The following is a 16662-nucleotide window of genomic DNA, read 5'->3' on the forward strand; positions in this document are numbered from 1 at the left end:
GTAGTGCAGTGGCAGAATGAGGCTATAACTGATTGAAAAGCTACAGACCAACTCTAAACCTCCAAATGCAACCCAGCATCCAGCATGTTCCCCTGACGGGGTCTCTTCTTGGATGCCTCTTCTCTCTGTCACTTGCCATCTTCATGTGCCTTGGAGTCAACAGTCTGGCTGATCTCCTCCATATACCTCTTCTAGATACCAGAGTACTTATTTCAAGCATGCTCTAGATTCTAGGGATTCAACATACAAAATCTGTGTCCCCACAATGCTTGTTTAATTTAGTTTGGAATCACCTCTATCATGGACTGTGTCACAAAGGGGTTTACTGTGCTGCCAGTCTTGATTTTTCTAACAAAGTCTTTATCTGGCTTCTGGACTGAATGTTCACATATGCTTCTGAGTCTGTGGCTACCTGTTCCAGGTTCTATGGTAGCTCATGGCTTGCTTCCTAGAGGCTTCCATGTTCAGCCTCTAGGACACTCAGAATGCTGCACTCTCTGATATGTCCTCTTATCTTTATTTCCCAGCATACTTTGTTCCTTAGTCCCTATCTGCTCATTCTGATGACTCATACCTCTAAGAAAGTGTTCAGGATCACCTTCACTCTTTTTGGGTCACAACCAACTACCACCCTCTGTTTGGGTGGCTTCTAGTCATCCTTCCTAACTCAGATTGAGAGAGTGCCTAGGCAAAAATATTTTTTTCCTCTCCAGTGTAAGCCAAGGCCATCTTCTGTGATCTGCTTGTTTTTATCACTATATCAGATTTAAAAACAAGCAGTTGTAGCATAGTTGCTGGATGGAGGCCACTGAGCTCTGGGAAGGTTCAAGGCTCCCAAAAATGCTGTCTCAAGTGAGCACAAAGCACAGTGGGCAAAGCCTGTAGGGTAATTGTTGGACCTTAGGGCTCAGGGGTTTCAACAGTCAGAACAAGGTAGCATCTTTATTTTAAGATCTTTCCCTCTGACATTTCTTCCCAGAAATGCCACTTCTACTGAGTCACAGAGAGACACATGTTTAAGGGGCCTTGACCTATTCAAAGGCTCAACGATCAATCAGAAAGAGTGGAGCTTCTTGTGAATCCCAGCTGAGGGCTTCTGGACAGACAACAGCAAAGGCCTCTACCTATAGCAGCTGACCTACTTTGCGTTTTCCTGTCTGCTTGTTGGCCTTTTGTCGTCCCAGAATTCTCTCCTGTGCAGAAGGAGACCGTAAATTGAGCCAGGCTTCTTATGTGGGCCCTTGATTCAAATTCCAGAAAAAGAAAAAAATGAAAGAAAGAAAGAAAGAAAGAAAGAAAGAAAGAAAGAAAGAAAGAACAAACAGGCTCTATGTTTACTGACCCCTTCTTCCCACTCCTTTTCCACTAGGCAGTGAGCCATCCCTCTAGAGCCCCAGTAGGGCTCCAGTGGTGCCACCAGTTAGAACTGGCTCTAAGGGTGGGTGTGACGTGATGTGTCCTCAGCAGGAACTCTTAAGTTCTTACTTCTGTTGTGGGTTTCAGGGGCTGAGAGAAGTGGTGGTGGCGAGTAAACAGAGGGCTTTTTTATTTGTGGAGACCTGGGAACTATTGTTAAATTTGTTGATGAGGATTCTACATTCCACAGTTTGGTAAAATGGCCCTAGAGTTGGACAGAGAGGACCATGGAAACAACTGCCTTGAGAGTCTGTAAAGAAAACTCCTTCTCTTAACGCACTTCCCTGCTGGTTTGTTTCCTGTTAACAGAAATAAAAATGAAGCTCTGGTGGAGTGAAGCAGCACCCAACCAGTTTCCCATCTTTTCCTTAATTTGATTCTGATCCAACCCTGGGAAGATAAGCAATATGGTTCCTGCTTCATAGATGAGGAAACAGCCATGGAGCAGCCATTTGCATGTAAGTGATTACATTTGATTGCTTTCTGCTTCTTTGCTTTTTTTAGTGCAGGGTCTGATCCGTCAGGCAAGGGCTACCACAAAGCCACATGGTTGATGAGGACCCACTGTATCAGCCAGATTGGCTCCAAAGTCACTTTTTTTTTTAATGTCTCAGCTCTCATATACCAGGGTTCAGCTCTTTGCCACTGTATTAAAGTTGATTCTTATAACACAAATGAAATTTAAATGAGGGGTATGTAAATAGAAACTTTACAAAAAGAAAATCCTCTTTTATTGTATGTTTGTATAAGCTGCACTGTTGTGATAATTATCTTGGGCAACGACCTATAGTAGGTGCCTTTCTCCAAGCTTGTTCTAGACTTGATTCTTAAGAAAAAGACATTGAAAAGTCTTAAGTAAGAAAAAGACTCCTGAGTCAGTGTCACAGGAGGGACAAGGATGGCCTTAAGCGTTGAACTCTGCACTGCTGCTTATGAGGCTGTATGCCCAGGCCCTGTTTACAACCTTCTCAGGAGTGTTTTTGGCCTTTGAACATGAACTTGGCCATTGGTTACCGAAGCAGATGAATCCCCATACCTATAGCAGACAGTCATGGCAGGTTAATGACCTTGGCTAGGAGTCCTTGTGTCTGCTGCTGTGTGGGAAGATGTCAGTGTTGGGCAATAACTGATCATTTGCTGCAAACCATTTTGTTTTGGAAAAGACTTTATTTTTCTCACAGAACTTTTCTTGTTTCCTGATCTATTCCCAGGGATTAATAACTTTTTAAGCACCTAAGCCCATCATGTTTACAGAGCAATTTCACTTTTAACTCAATTCAGAATTTCCCACTGAGACCTATAATATTATCCCAAATTTATGAATGAGGACTTTTTTTTTTTTTTTAGCAGAGATGTGGAACAATTTGCTCCAGACACACAATGTTTTAAGTCTGTAAGAGTCACAGCAGGGATTTGAGCCTCAGCATCATTGACCCCAAAGCTCTCCAAGTTGTCTACTTTAGTGTCTCAGAGAGAAGTTGAAAACCTCAAAGGTTGTCCTATACAGTGTCTTTGAGAAGACTGTGGGGGGTGAGGAGGCGAGGGAGTTGTAATAAATTAAAAAATGGTATAAATTCTAGGCTCTGTCGAGGGACAGATGGATCAGTGGACCATGCCTGGCAGAGCAGAGCAACAGACCCAGGGAACAGAGAGTCACTTTAGCTTGAGCCTTTTTTCATTGCACAGTTTGTGTGCTTGGGCTACATCTGGACCCTCAACTGGTGGTGGCCAGATTATAATTGCCTTTGATTCGGCAGTCCTTACACATGAGTGACCACGCTTGTGGGCCATGTAAATGAAAGCATGTACTATGTCACTAGACTGCCTGGGTTTGAACACTGGCCCTTCTCCCTGAAAGCCTTGTAACAGGAATAAGCTAGCTTTAGTCAGTTTCACTTTGCTGTAGCAAAAGACCAGAAGCAATTAACTTGGAAAGATAAAAGGGCTATTTTGACTATTAGTTCTGGAAGCTCCAGTTCAAGATAAGGGGGTCCTATTGCTTTAGATCTCTGATGAGAGGTCAAGAGTGAGGGCCCGAGGAATCTATTTATAGTTCAGTAGTTCTGAACCTTCCCTGTGTTGTAACCCTTTAATACTGTTCCTTATGTTGTGGTGAACCCAACTATCAAATTATTTCATTGCTATTTCATAACTGTAATTTGCTACTGTTAATGAATCATAATGCAAATATCTGATACAAAGGATATCTGATCTGTGACCCCTGTGAAAGGATTGTTAGACCCCCAAAAGGGTCACGCCCATGGGTTAAGAACTGCTGATTTACATCACAAGCGTGAAGCAGAGTGAAAGAGGAAGACACCAGCTTCCCATAACCCAACCCTTTCAGTGGCATAGCTTCCTCCAATGACCCAAAGAGCTTCCACTAATCACTGCCTCCAAGAGGTCCACAGTGCTTCCTGAGAACACCTCCCCCTTACCAAGCTCTTTATCCATGCTTCCAGGAAGAGCAGATGCCCAAACATGGAAACCTAGCCCTCCAAGCCTATGTTACAAGGATTCAATAAGAAAACTCTTGTCACATGAGTACAGTATCCTGGGCCCCTCAGCTCTCAGAATGGTGTTATTATAAACATTGTTGCCCGGGGCTCCTCTTTAGAGCAGTCACCTATGCAGGAAAGCCTGTTTTCCAGACTCTTTTCATCAGCCACTTTGTCATGGTAATTAGAAGCCCATGAGGATCCAATTAGAGGTGAATAAACAGCAGGAAAAGAACAAGATAGTCCTCATTGCCTAGTACTCTCAAGGTAAGGTCATGACAAATTTCAGTTTTCCTCTCTTGGTACAACTAATAGGTAGAAGTGTAGATAAAGTGAGTTCTCCTGCCCCTTGTGCCCATACAAAGCTACTATTTATCTTTCAAAGCCCCAGACTAGATGTTTTACCCTCCCTTATTTTTCGACAGGTTACATTTCTACTTTGTCTGGTCATTAACTTGCTTCTTATTTAATTGAACTTTTCATGCAAACAGTACTAAAAGAGCATCTATTACACGAAAAGCGTGGTGACAATCATGAGAGATGTTAGTGGCAGAAGATTATAGTCTCCTTTATTTTCTTGTCATCTTTGGTTCTTGCCAGTCTTAGACCCAAGGACCATCTAATTTCTATAATATCTGAAATCTGAGCTCTGGTACCATGGCCCTGTGTTTCTCCCCTAGAAAGCTTCTATGACCCCACTGAGAATAACTAAAAGAACTCTGCAATGTGAGTGACCATTCACTAGCCCAAATCATGTGTAGTAAGTAGAAGAGGCCCCAGGGTAAGAGCATGGGAGGGGAATCTCAGGTCTGTGATTAGAGAGCCAGCAGAGCAAGGAATGACCTGGGAGCTGAGTCTTTCTGGACTGGTAGGTGTGAGCAAGAAGCACATGGCTGACACTTCCCCTCCACCTCTCTACCCCCACCCTACCATCGTCATGCTTTGCCTGGCTAGGGAGGCTTTGGTGCAGCTGTTCTTCAGTTCTGAATGCAGGTGTTTATGTGAGGAGAAGAGGGCGAAATCCCTTACAAAGCCAGAAGCAGCGAGTTCAACAATAAGGGCATCTTGGAAGAAACAACAGTTTGACCTACAGGCAGCATTAAGCCATCTCAACAGTGACCATTTTGTACTAAAAAATACAGAAAGACCAGAGGAAGACAGCTTCACCAGAAACTTGGGGCTTCATAAGTGGTTCTTATCCTATGGGTTATGACCCCCTTTTCGGGAGGTTGCATATTAGATATCCTGCATATCAGATATTTACATTATGATGTGCAACAGTAGGAAAATTACATTTATGAAGTAGCAACAAAAATAATTTTATGGTTTGGAGTCACTACAATTTGAGGAACTTTATTAAAGGGTCGCAGCATTAGGAAGGACTAGATGGATGGAGAATGTGTGTAAACCATCAGGGTTTTGTTTGTTTGTTTGTTTGTTTTTTTAACTCAAGTACCAAGGACAGAGGCAGGTGGAGAAAAGACTTCCAACACTGCAGTCCCATCTCATGTGGGAATATGAACCCTCACTTTTTGTGCATACAAGGCTCATGCAACATTTTTTCTGTTCATAGCAGAGCACATCTATACTTACTGGGCTGGGATCCTGGTCATGGAGAAGGGATTGGTTTTTGGACCTCAGTGAATACCCAATCCATGGGCACTTAAATCTGTCAAATGGCATGGAGTTAGCATATAATCTCTCCACATCCTTCCATGTACTTTAAATAATCTCATGATTATTTAGAATCCCCAAGGCAGTCTGAAGGCTTTACCACTGGCTCTTACACTTTATTGTTTAGGGAATAATGAAAAGAAGTCTATATGTATTCAGTACAGACACAACTTTTGAAATATTTGCATCTGTCACTGGTTAAATCTGTGGTGTTCTGAATCTGAGGATGTGGCCATCACCGATATGGATGGCTGAATATGTTTAATCTTCCTGGGGTTTTAGTTTCTACATCTGCATAATGATGGTCTTGATAGCTGTGGGAGTTTAAAAACAATGCATACAAAATAGTTTGCTCAGTGCCTGGCAAGGAGTAGTGGTGGCTAACTAAAGTGTAGTTATTATAATTTTAGGGAGACTGTAGCACTTGTGCTGAAATTGAGTAATGTTACCAATTGTAGGTATCAGAGCAATGAAATCTCAGAGTTTCAGCTTCATAGAACAATAGAAGTCTGTTCTCATGCACGTAATCATCTAGTGCAGGGTGGGAGGTCTCAGGGTGATTTTCTCCCATATGCTGCCTCAGAAACCCACACTCTTTCCATCTGTTCTGCCATCCGCTGGGATCTGAGAGTCTGCAGCCAGCAGAGAGAAGAGTGAGGATGCCCTGCTTCAAAAAGTTCCGATCTGGATGTGTGCCCACAGAGATGAGGACCAGTTGCATGAGTACTTCAGGAGATGGATGAGGGGCAGGTAGCTGGGTAAGAATCTTCCAAAAGGACGGAATGGAGTGTTCTCCCCGAAACAACTGCAGAGGGTTGAAAGGAGGTGAGCAGGCAGTTAGCTGGCTCTCCCCCAGTGCTCTCTGGAACTGAGCTCATTCTAGCCAGGTGGAGGTGTTCACCAGGGAAGTAGAGCCTGGCCCACTGCACCATGTCACCTCAGGAGCTTGTTGAAAACACAACATTCCAGCCCAATCCTGACTTTGATAATCTCTGTGCAGAGGCTGATTGGGAAGGACTGAGGTGGACTTGACATTTTTCCACCAGGTTTTCAGCAACTTCTAAAGCTATATGAATGGCGCTGGTCCACAGATCATAGTTTAAATAGCAAGCATGAAGAAGATACAGGTTAAAAAAATGCAACTTCTTCCTGTGTGAAAGGAAATCCTGTAGTGTGTGTAAGGAGGTGGGCATTTTTGTTTCCCACAGTTACTTGGCAAGGGTGGGCAGCATTTCAGTTGGAAGAGCGTTAAAGAGGATCCTAAGTCTTAGTTTTGTTTGGGAAGGCTGGACTCTGGTGATCACCCACAGACGCCCTGCAGCAGTGTCTTCCATGACAGCATGTGGCTGAACAGAAGCAGTTTTCACACCTCTGGTAAGAATCCATCTCCAGACTGTCCAGCTGAGATTCACGGGCAGTTGTCCGAAGTTATGTTAATGTTAATGAAGCCTGTGCCAGTGTCACCTGGGGACTCACCTCGGTTCATCTCACTCCCCCTTTCCCTCCCCCTTTCCCTTCTGTACTTTATCTTTTTTCTTTTTTCTTTTTTTTTGTAGGCATTAATTAACCTACATCAACACTTTTCAATATATGACAACTCCAAGCAAAAGCAAACTGGTGTTCTTGCTTTCACAGACAATTCCCTCAGTTTCTATGAGCTTACACACATTTTAGGAACAAAACAAAACAAAATAATACAGAACAAAATACACCTTGACTCGGGAACAGTGCCCCTATACAAAATCGGCTGAGAAGTCATCTGTCTCATCCAAGTTAACAAGCTGACTGCTAGAATTCTTAAAGTTAAAGCGTAGAGACTGGGAAGGGATACATTGTGCATTCATGACGCACTGCCGTTTTCTGTAGTTGGTGCCTACCGCTCCTTACTTTTTGACCATTTTGTCAGGAAGAGGAGTGGGCCCAGCAGGGCTGCAATTTGCTAGCTGTCCTGCTTTGAGCTCTTCTCTATTCATCACCTTGCCTTTGAACCTGTTTGAAACCTTGAGGACTGGTCACTCTTGCATGTGTGAGTTGATGTTTTATAATTGAAGGTGAGGGTTTTATGAAGCATAGCAAAGTGTGCATACAGAGTTTAACCCCAAAGCTGCTTCCCTGATACTCACAGTTTCCCCAGCTTCATAACAATATCACGAAAATGAGAACTGATCAGTTGACTGTAGTCAGGGCGAGGTGATAGCCCATGTTTGAAGATCTATGAGATACAGCCAAGGAAAAGTCTAATATGCAGCTGAGAGTACAGGCTCTGGGGCACCTCGCTTGTGCATTACTGCTTTTTCAACAGTGAGTTCAGAGCCTTAGTTTCCTTGACAGAAAAGTGTGAATCACAGTAGTACTACTATGTTGAAAATAATCCAAAGAACAAAGAGACCTCAATGTGAGAGTTTTCGTATAGTGCCATACACAACATTAGTGTTAGTTAATATTAATCCTTACTGAGAATGTTCATATGATTGGTTCAAGACCATTTTCACTAGATGGACAGACACCAGTCAGCTTAGACCATGTGCATAGGCCAGGGTTATTGCAAACCTGTGAGGAGCCGCCTGAATGTACAGACGTCAATGTTATCCCCTTCTTGTCGCCCAGGTAGCACTTGCCATCCTCATACCTGCTTCTCTTGTTGGATATAAGACATGATTCTCCTGATTAGTGTCCTAGGTTTACTTCCCAGTGTAAGGTCCAATAAGATCGCCTGCTGTGCGACTCTCACCCCACCGTATACTAAGGCTCTAATTTGAAATTAATGAAAGGGTATCTGGTTAGTTAACGGTTAGTCCATGAATGGACCCTTTTGGTTTGGGGTTCTTGACTGTTTCAGATGAGGGTTACTCTGGGCTGTAGGAATCAGTCATGGATAGAAGAGTGAGACAAGCAATGAACTATCTGTAATAAGGATAGTGGTTCCTTCTTTCAGTGTGTTTCTGAATTGCCTGTTTCCGTTACTGCCTTCATTCTTCAATTGGGCACAAGTATTTAATCATGTCATTGAGGGATAAGGATTTGAGATAGTGTCTGAGCTGATGAAAACTAGTTCGCAGAAATGGTGGATCTGTGGAAACAAGATGTGTTTGGGCCCTTCCTAGAGCCACTGCACTTCAAGCCTTAATCAACCTCTTAGGGACTTTCAGCTCTGCACTGCTGTCTAGGAAGACCTTGATAAGCATTTCTCTGTATCTGTCTGTCTCTTCTGCCTTTACACATAATTGCTGCTATTTTTCATTAAAGAAGAATTTTCTTGGAGAAAATTACTTTCTCAACCTTTTGCCTTTTCATGGCCTGAAAATTACTAGCAAGTTCTGGGGCAAGGACTTTATAGTTTTGATTTTGGATCTAATTCTGTGATTGGAGTTAGATGGCAGAGTATCAAAGAACACACCAGGGACATTAGCCTTTCCAAACATGGGAGGCTGATTGGGAAATTCCAGCTCCAGTCCAAAGAGACAATCACTTGCTTATCCTGCTTCTTAAACTGGACTTTTCTAGTTCTTTCCACTATAGGAGAGTAGGATGTAGTAAAATGATTATAGAAATATGAATTGTGGTCTTTTAGGACATTAAAATCTCCCAGTAGTCATAATTTGTTTAGCTTCATTTGCCTGGTAATTTAGGGACTAGGCTTTGGAGCTGGGGTTTTGAAGATTGCATCTTTACCCTGTAATTACCAGCTCACTTCCTGGCATGAAGAAAGTGGACAGCACCATTACTATTGTTCATTATTTTAAGCATTGTTGACTATCAGTCTGGGAAATTTGAACTTTTGTTGAAAAATTATCCTATTATTTTATTCACTCTGATATCTCTAGCTTTTGGTAAGAGAAGTGCCATCTTCCTGTGCCCATAAAAGGCACAAACTTTTTCCTAGTGCCAGAGCTCAGAGTACTATGTACAGGCTCTAAAGAACATCCCTCAGAGCTAGGAGAACATACTCTGGTGCCCTTCTCTAGTGTTTGTGATTCCCTCAAAGTAAGAGGTTAAAATCTATTCTCTCCCGTGTGGCTTTGGTTGTTGATTTCAAACTCCCTTACAGCAAACTAATTAGTACATAGAGACAATTTGCTTTGTCTCCCGTCTGGGTGTTTGCTGTTTATTTTTCATTAAGCTTTATTTAAGAAAAACAGGCATAAGAGTAGTTAACATTTACCAAACATTTGCTATGAATCAGCCACTGGGCTAAGTGCATGTGGGGTCTTATCTCATTCAATTATCACCAGAGCACTGCACCAGGAATTAGGGTCATCTTGTTTTAGAAGTGCAAGAACTAAAGCTTGGAGTGATTAAGTACTGGTTGATTTGGATCTTGGTCAAAGTAAACAATTCACATTTTAGCTCTTGTCATTTTAGTCAATAGTCCATCTCAATGGTGTATAGGTACCTTTCGTATATTTGCCCTTCTGGGAAAATGATAACTTTAAAACACTTTTCACTATAAGTACTGAAAACATTCATTTGACTTTACCATCTCTTCTTCTCTTAGCTTCTTTTTTTCTTTCTCTCTCTCTCTCTCTTTTTTTTTTTTTACTTTATCTCCTGTCTCCTCCTCTTCATTTATACTTTCTCCTGTTCTATGTGTCTTGAAAGGAAGTTTCCAATACCCTAGCCATGAAAGACAGAAATCCCACTGTTTCTATCCTCCCCTCTCTCCACTGCTCCCTGACAACTTGGAGAGTTCTGTTGTCCCCTCTCCCTCCCCTGACCCCAGCCTCCTGACAGAATTACTCAGCTAGTGTGCTCACTAATGTTGCAATTGTCTGGAGAAATGGAATCCACAGTATCTAAGCAGTGCTATGAGGGAAGGTGTGGAAAGAATTAAAAGCTAAGGAGAGATGGGAAGCAGTAATTAAAGTTTGCCATCTTTGGAGTCAAACTAACTGTCATATCAACCAGAGATTAACCTAGTGATTTTCCAGTTTTCCTGCTTTGGACCAAGATTCTTCCTTTGAGTTTTGGGGTTAGTGATGAAGCCCACCTGAAGTCTTGGGGAGCTGCAATGACACGACACTTTGCAGAGCCCCAAGCATGGCCTGGTTGTTAGTAACTGCATAGGTATTATCCTTTGCATCCCTGCTGTGCTGAGGCACATGCTTCCTGTGCAGTCAGATGCTTCTCTCTTTGCTGTAGGCATTCAGATATTCAGTGAAAGGTGCTTGGTCAAGCACAGCACCAGCATTGCCAACTGCATGAACCTGGTCAAATTGCTTTGTGCATTGAGCTTTTGTTTCTCCTTCTATTGTGTCTGGGATAAAATATTTCACAGCTTTCTTGGACAGGGAGTTTTGAGAAAGTCTTTTTGACTTGGTGATATTTCTTTGGTGTTACCAAGAATGTTTTCTTATCACTTCTTCTCATCATTCATCTTGTCTTAACTTTGTATGTGTGTTTCTGGGGAGGGAGTTGGAAAGCATATAGGTATTAGCCTATTGAGCAAGGCTCAGGAACAAAGAGAAAATACCTATTTTTATACAATTTGATAATTAAACAAAACTTTGCAGCAAAGAGCTTTTCGGTTTCATGTGGTCCCAGTTATCTGATTTTCTGATTTTACTTCCCATATTTGTACTTTTAGCTTCAAAAATAAGAAATCATTACCAAGGCTGATGCACAGTAAGTCATCAACAGAGTAAAAAGGAAATTACAGAAAGAGTAAAAGGAAAATTTGCACACTGTGTATCTTATAAGGGGTTAGTATGTAAAATAGAAAAGGAAAGAACTCCTACCATTCAAGGTCAAAATCCAAAATAGTCCAACTGGCAAAGAACTTTAATAGATATTTTTATCAGACAGAGACACACAAGTGGCCAATGTGTATATGAGAATTCACACTAGTTGTCAGAGAAGTGCAATGAGAGGCACAATGTGATGTCATCTCAGTTCTGTTAAGGTTGCCATTATGAACAAAATGTTAATGGTGAGGAGAAAAGGGGACCACTGCACACAGATGAGGGGATGTAAGTTGGGATAGCCAATATAAAAATAGTATGGATACTCTCCAAAAACCTTAACTACCACATGCTCTAGCTATCCCACTTCCGAGTATTCCAAATGAAGGAAAGTCAGGATCTCACAGAGGTACTTACCCCTCTGTTATTGCAGCAGGTTTATGTTAGATAAGATACTGAATTAACCCAAGCACTCACTGGCACGTGAATAGAGAAATAAAACGTGTTATGTATACACGATGGAATATTACAAATCCTTAAGAATATGGAAGTCATGTAGTTGGCATGAACATGGATGAGATGAAGAGCATTACATTTAGGTGAAGTACATCGTAAGTATGAGAGCAAATACCGTATGCTTCTATTTATATAAAGAATCTCCAATCGTTAGGGTTAGAGAGATAGCTCACCAGCTAAGAGTTGGTCTTGCCCTCACAGTACCTCATCCAGGTACTCACAACTGCCTATAATTTCAGCTACAGTGTCTCCTTCTAACCTCCACAGGTACCTCCATTCATATGTGTGTGTGCGCGCACACACACACACACACACACACAAATACACACACACACACATGCACACACACACACATGCACACACACACAAATACACACACACACAAATACACACACACACACATGCACACACACACACAATCATTAAAAACGAATCTACAATAATTTAACTCATAGGAACAGAATAGAATGATGGTTTCCAGGGACTGAGTGGGAGTTAAATATTTAGCTATTCGATTGATGTGAAGTTTCACATATGCAAGCTGACTAAATCCTAGAGGTGTTCTGTACCACACGTCAACGATAGCTAACAACAGAGTATTGTGTACTTAGAAGTATGCTGAGAGGGTAGATCTTATGTTAAATGCTTTTTCCACAATAAAAAAAAATCTGGATACTAGTAATTTACGTCTAAAATATTTATACACATTTCTCTATTAAAAGAGAACAACTGAAAATGCTGTAATTCATCTTAATAACATGTTATAGCCACAAGTCACCTCATAGGATAGAGGACACAGGTATACAGGGCATTGCCGAGTATGTACTGATTTTGATGAAAAACTATTGCATGTGAGATTATTGTGCAATATTCATACCTTTCTAACTTAACCAGCAAATTGATTCTGTTAAGAAAGAGTGACAAGATATAGAGAAAATTATTAGCAAGGCCTGAGCAGCCATTTCCTTTGAGGCCAGCTTTGGCCAGGTCCCCGGATGGTAATCCATATTCACTTGGACAGCTGAGCCTGCAAAGTCCTCAGAGAGTTGGAGGTGGGACCTGGCAAGCTGGTGGCAGGAGCCAGGCATCAAATCCATGGAATCTTCTTGGCTGACAGGAACTTCTTTGCTTTTTATGAGAAAATATGAATGAGCTCTATTAGTTCTTCTATGCAGGAAGAGCTCTTCCTGAATGATCAATTCCAGTGCTGTCAGCCTGCAACTGAGATATTTAAAGCAGAGTGCAGCCAGTCTCACTTCCTCTGCCCACATCAGCCTTCCTAGTCAAGAGTGAAAGCAAAGCCTCTTCCATAAACCAGTAACTGGCCACACCCACTTGGGGAGAAGGCAGCCCTCTCTTCTTTCATTATTTTTTAAGCTACTCACACCATCATGCTCTGTAACCACTCTTAGATTTCAGTGGGCAAGTCATTAATATCCAATTTGAGAAAGTCAGTGGTATGTAACTACAGCATGGCAAAATAAATGGAAACTAGAAGGCTCATGAACATGGTATTAATTATCCTGTGCGGCAGACAGAGTGCAGGCAGCTGTTTGTGGGTTCCATTTTCCTGGTTGCCCTGGCTGTGATCAAGGTGATCACATACTCCAGGGCACATATTCCTGCTCTATGCTGAGCAGCCCTCTAGCCCAAACAATATTCTTGCTTTGAATTAAAAATATAATATCTATCAATAATGTGACATGAGTTAGATAGTATCATATGTTATATGAGGTAGATAGCCTCATCTACCACCCCCAGGAAAGTTTTGTTAGAATAACAGTTTGAACAGTATATAAAACACACTTAAGGTAAAACAAGAAAAGACCTCCCCTTATGGAATTAAAGCATATGGCTCTTGGATATGAGTCTCCCTCATTTATGTGAGGACTGAAAAATGCACCCTTGAGATAAATAAGGTATTAATCTATACATGAAGTAATGTGAGTTAAAAAAGAAATCAAGCACAAGGTAGTTGGCATTCTCATACTCTTCTTTCTGTTTTTATTATTTTTATTTATTTAACAAATATTTTATCTAGCTGCGACCACATGACTTTCTATCTGCTTCTCTTCTTTCAATTGTTCCCCAGAAATTTCATTTCAAAGGGCTGCCATTGCTATGAAGTTGCTGAGTGTAACATGACTGTGACACTATCCCGCTGAAAGGCCTCCTCCTTCACGATGGAGTGAGGATGGACTGGACCCAGGGCAGCCGACATGAGCCTGCCTTTCCATGTGTGAGTGTTAGGCTCAGGAAGGGGAAGCCATGAAGCCTACACAGGGCTGTTGCTGAGGCTGGTGTGCTTCTTCTGGGTGAGTTGAATCTGAGCAGCTTCTGTATATGATATCCCATGTCTTCCTTTCCTGGCTCTTGTCTGTGGTCTTGGGGGAAGGACTTAGGGGCTTGAAGCATGGTGGCCAGCTTCATTTTAAGTAATACGTTGTTTTGGATAGGTACTTAGGATTACAAAACCTATTCCTATTTGTTGTATAGGAGGGCGGCCATACAGATATGCATGTTCACAGGCTGCCTCATTGAATTGCTTCATGGTGGCCCCATGTAGTTAGAAAAACAAATCAAGGGAGTAGAATACAGTGCGTTGTTGTTTGACTCTAAAATATCCCCACAGTCTTCCGGTGTCAAACTCTGGATCTTCGGGTGGCGCTGCTATATTGCTAGGTTCTCAGAACTCGAAGAAGCTGGACTAAGCTGGAATCAGGAGATCACTAATGGTGGGTTGTTGGGGTTATCTTGTTAACCTTCCCTCTTACTCCTGGTTAGTTGTATGATATGCGATAAAGAAACTCCTTTGCCAAATGCTATCACCACTGTGATGATCTGCCAAGTTCATGGAGCAAAGTCAACCATGGACTGGACTTTTTGAAAACATGAGTGAAAGCAGATATTTCCTTCCTTAGGCTTTTATGAGGCAATTGTTGGTATCAAGCTAAATCTAACTAGTATACACTTCTAGAATAAGGACCAGAGCTTTAAATGAAACAAGATATATATATATATATATATATATATATATGTACATACCTGGCATATTATTGACTGTAGCTGTGACAAATACCTGAGTAACCTGAATCTGCAAGAATAAGGGTCCCAAATGGCAAGGTGTCGAGTGAGAGGAACAGGGATCAGAAATAAAGAAATAGAGAACACAAAAGCAATAGCTGGAACCAGGGGGTCTTGCATAAGCTGATGATTTATGCCAAGCATGTTTATTACAAAATACAGAATCACATATATTATTTGCAGAGGAAATTTGGTTAAGGCCAGTAAAGAGCTAAGTCAGACAATGTTGGCAAAGGACCTCAGACATAGCTGCCTAAGAATTGATAGCCACAGCCCAGGGGAAGAAGCCGCAATCTTGACTCCTATAAGGCACTGGCTCCAGCTAAGAACTAGCTTTGTCAAGTTTTCTCCTTCACAAAGATACAGAACAAAAGTTCCCTCTGTCATTTCCTCAAGGCCTCTGAAAAAGTCTTGGGTCAATATGGCTCCTCACACATAAAAGGAACAACTTAAAGGGAAGATTATTCATTTAAACTCATGGGGTAGAAACTTACAGTTCACTATGGCAAGACAAGCATGGAGGATTTTATGGCCCGTGGCTAGGACACATGTCTTGGAGGACCAAGTGTCAAAGAGCCCAGGCTGAAAGAGGATGTGGTCTATAACCTCCCCACTCTACTGCTCTTTGCTATTTTGTGGGTTCCTCTTTTTCCACTCTTATCCTCCCTGGTTTGCCCTATTTCACTAGATTGGAGAGAAAGAAGTATAGAGGGGAGAGAGAAACATACAGGTCCTTAAACCTAATTTCTTCTTGTTTCCCCTGCTACCAAACTGCAACAAAACCCTCTGAATGACCACCAACCACCAACCCCACCTATCAGGGCTCTAGCTTTCATATACCCTCTGAAAAGTGCCCAAAATTTGAAACGTCACACAATTGCAGAAGTTATCTGCAGCTGGCAAAACCACACCTCTGCTAGAGCATGAGGAAAATTATAGTCAGCTGCTGCAGGCAGACCTAAGCAGCTCCATATCCCCACACCTGGGATTAAAATGAAAGCACATTCTTATAATATTTCCGTGTTTTTTTTTTTAAAGAAACAAAAATTCCAAATTGTTACTATACCCCACCACCCCAGCTGAGCACCAAGTGATCAGAACACATGAGCCTGAGGGGGCTACTTCACATTCCAACCATACAACACGAATGTTGATTCTATTGTTAATTTCAAGAATGAAGTGATACTTTTCTTAGTCTTTTATAGGCTAAAATTTTAATAAAATTTAATTCCTTTCTATATTGTTTATTCCTACCTTCTACTGTACACCATATTTCCTTAAATTTGTTCCATGGTATGGCGGTTTTTAATGAGAATGGCCCTCACCACATCATATGTATGGAACGATTCAGGAAAGATTAGGAGGTGTGGCCTTGTTAGATGAGGTGTGTCAATGGAGACAAGTCATGAGGTTTTAAAATGCCATTCCCAGTTAGCCTCATGCTTGTGGATCAATACTAAGCTCTCAGCTACTGCTCCAGCTTGTTACATACTCTAACTGGCTGGAACCAGGAGCCTCAAATAAACCACTTTTTTTCTAAGTTGCTTTGGTAAAAGTATTTTCCTTTTTACAGCAACTGAAAGGTAACTAAGACACATGGTTTGGGACTTTATATTGAGTTTATTAGTGCATTTGCTTGTGTAAACATTTTATATGCAAACTTTAGTACAATGCTTAGTGTTAAAACTTACATGTTTATAACAATGGTGACAATATTCTTTGGAAGACGTGTTTTATTTATTTTAGTTTTCTTGCATGCTACAATATCCTAATTCTGATTTTTCTCCATCTTTTGC

The 16662-nt window shown here is 41.6% G+C and overlaps 1 long non-coding RNA gene across 1 annotated transcript in view; it reads left to right on the forward strand.

Moving 5' to 3' along the window:
* Positions 1-1775: 1775 nt before the first annotated feature.
* The window catches only part of LOC132656575 (uncharacterized), a 176839-nt gene continuing 161952 nt past the window's right edge, over positions 1776-16662 (forward strand). Inside the window, exon 1 of the long non-coding RNA XR_009594331.1 lies at positions 1776-1874. This is a non-coding gene — a long non-coding RNA (uncharacterized LOC132656575). The remainder of the gene's footprint in view (positions 1875-16662) is intronic.

This window comes from Meriones unguiculatus, chromosome 9 (genome assembly GCF_030254825.1).
Source record: "Meriones unguiculatus strain TT.TT164.6M chromosome 9, Bangor_MerUng_6.1, whole genome shotgun sequence".
Classification (NCBI taxonomy): Eukaryota; Metazoa; Chordata; class Mammalia; order Rodentia; family Muridae; genus Meriones; species Meriones unguiculatus.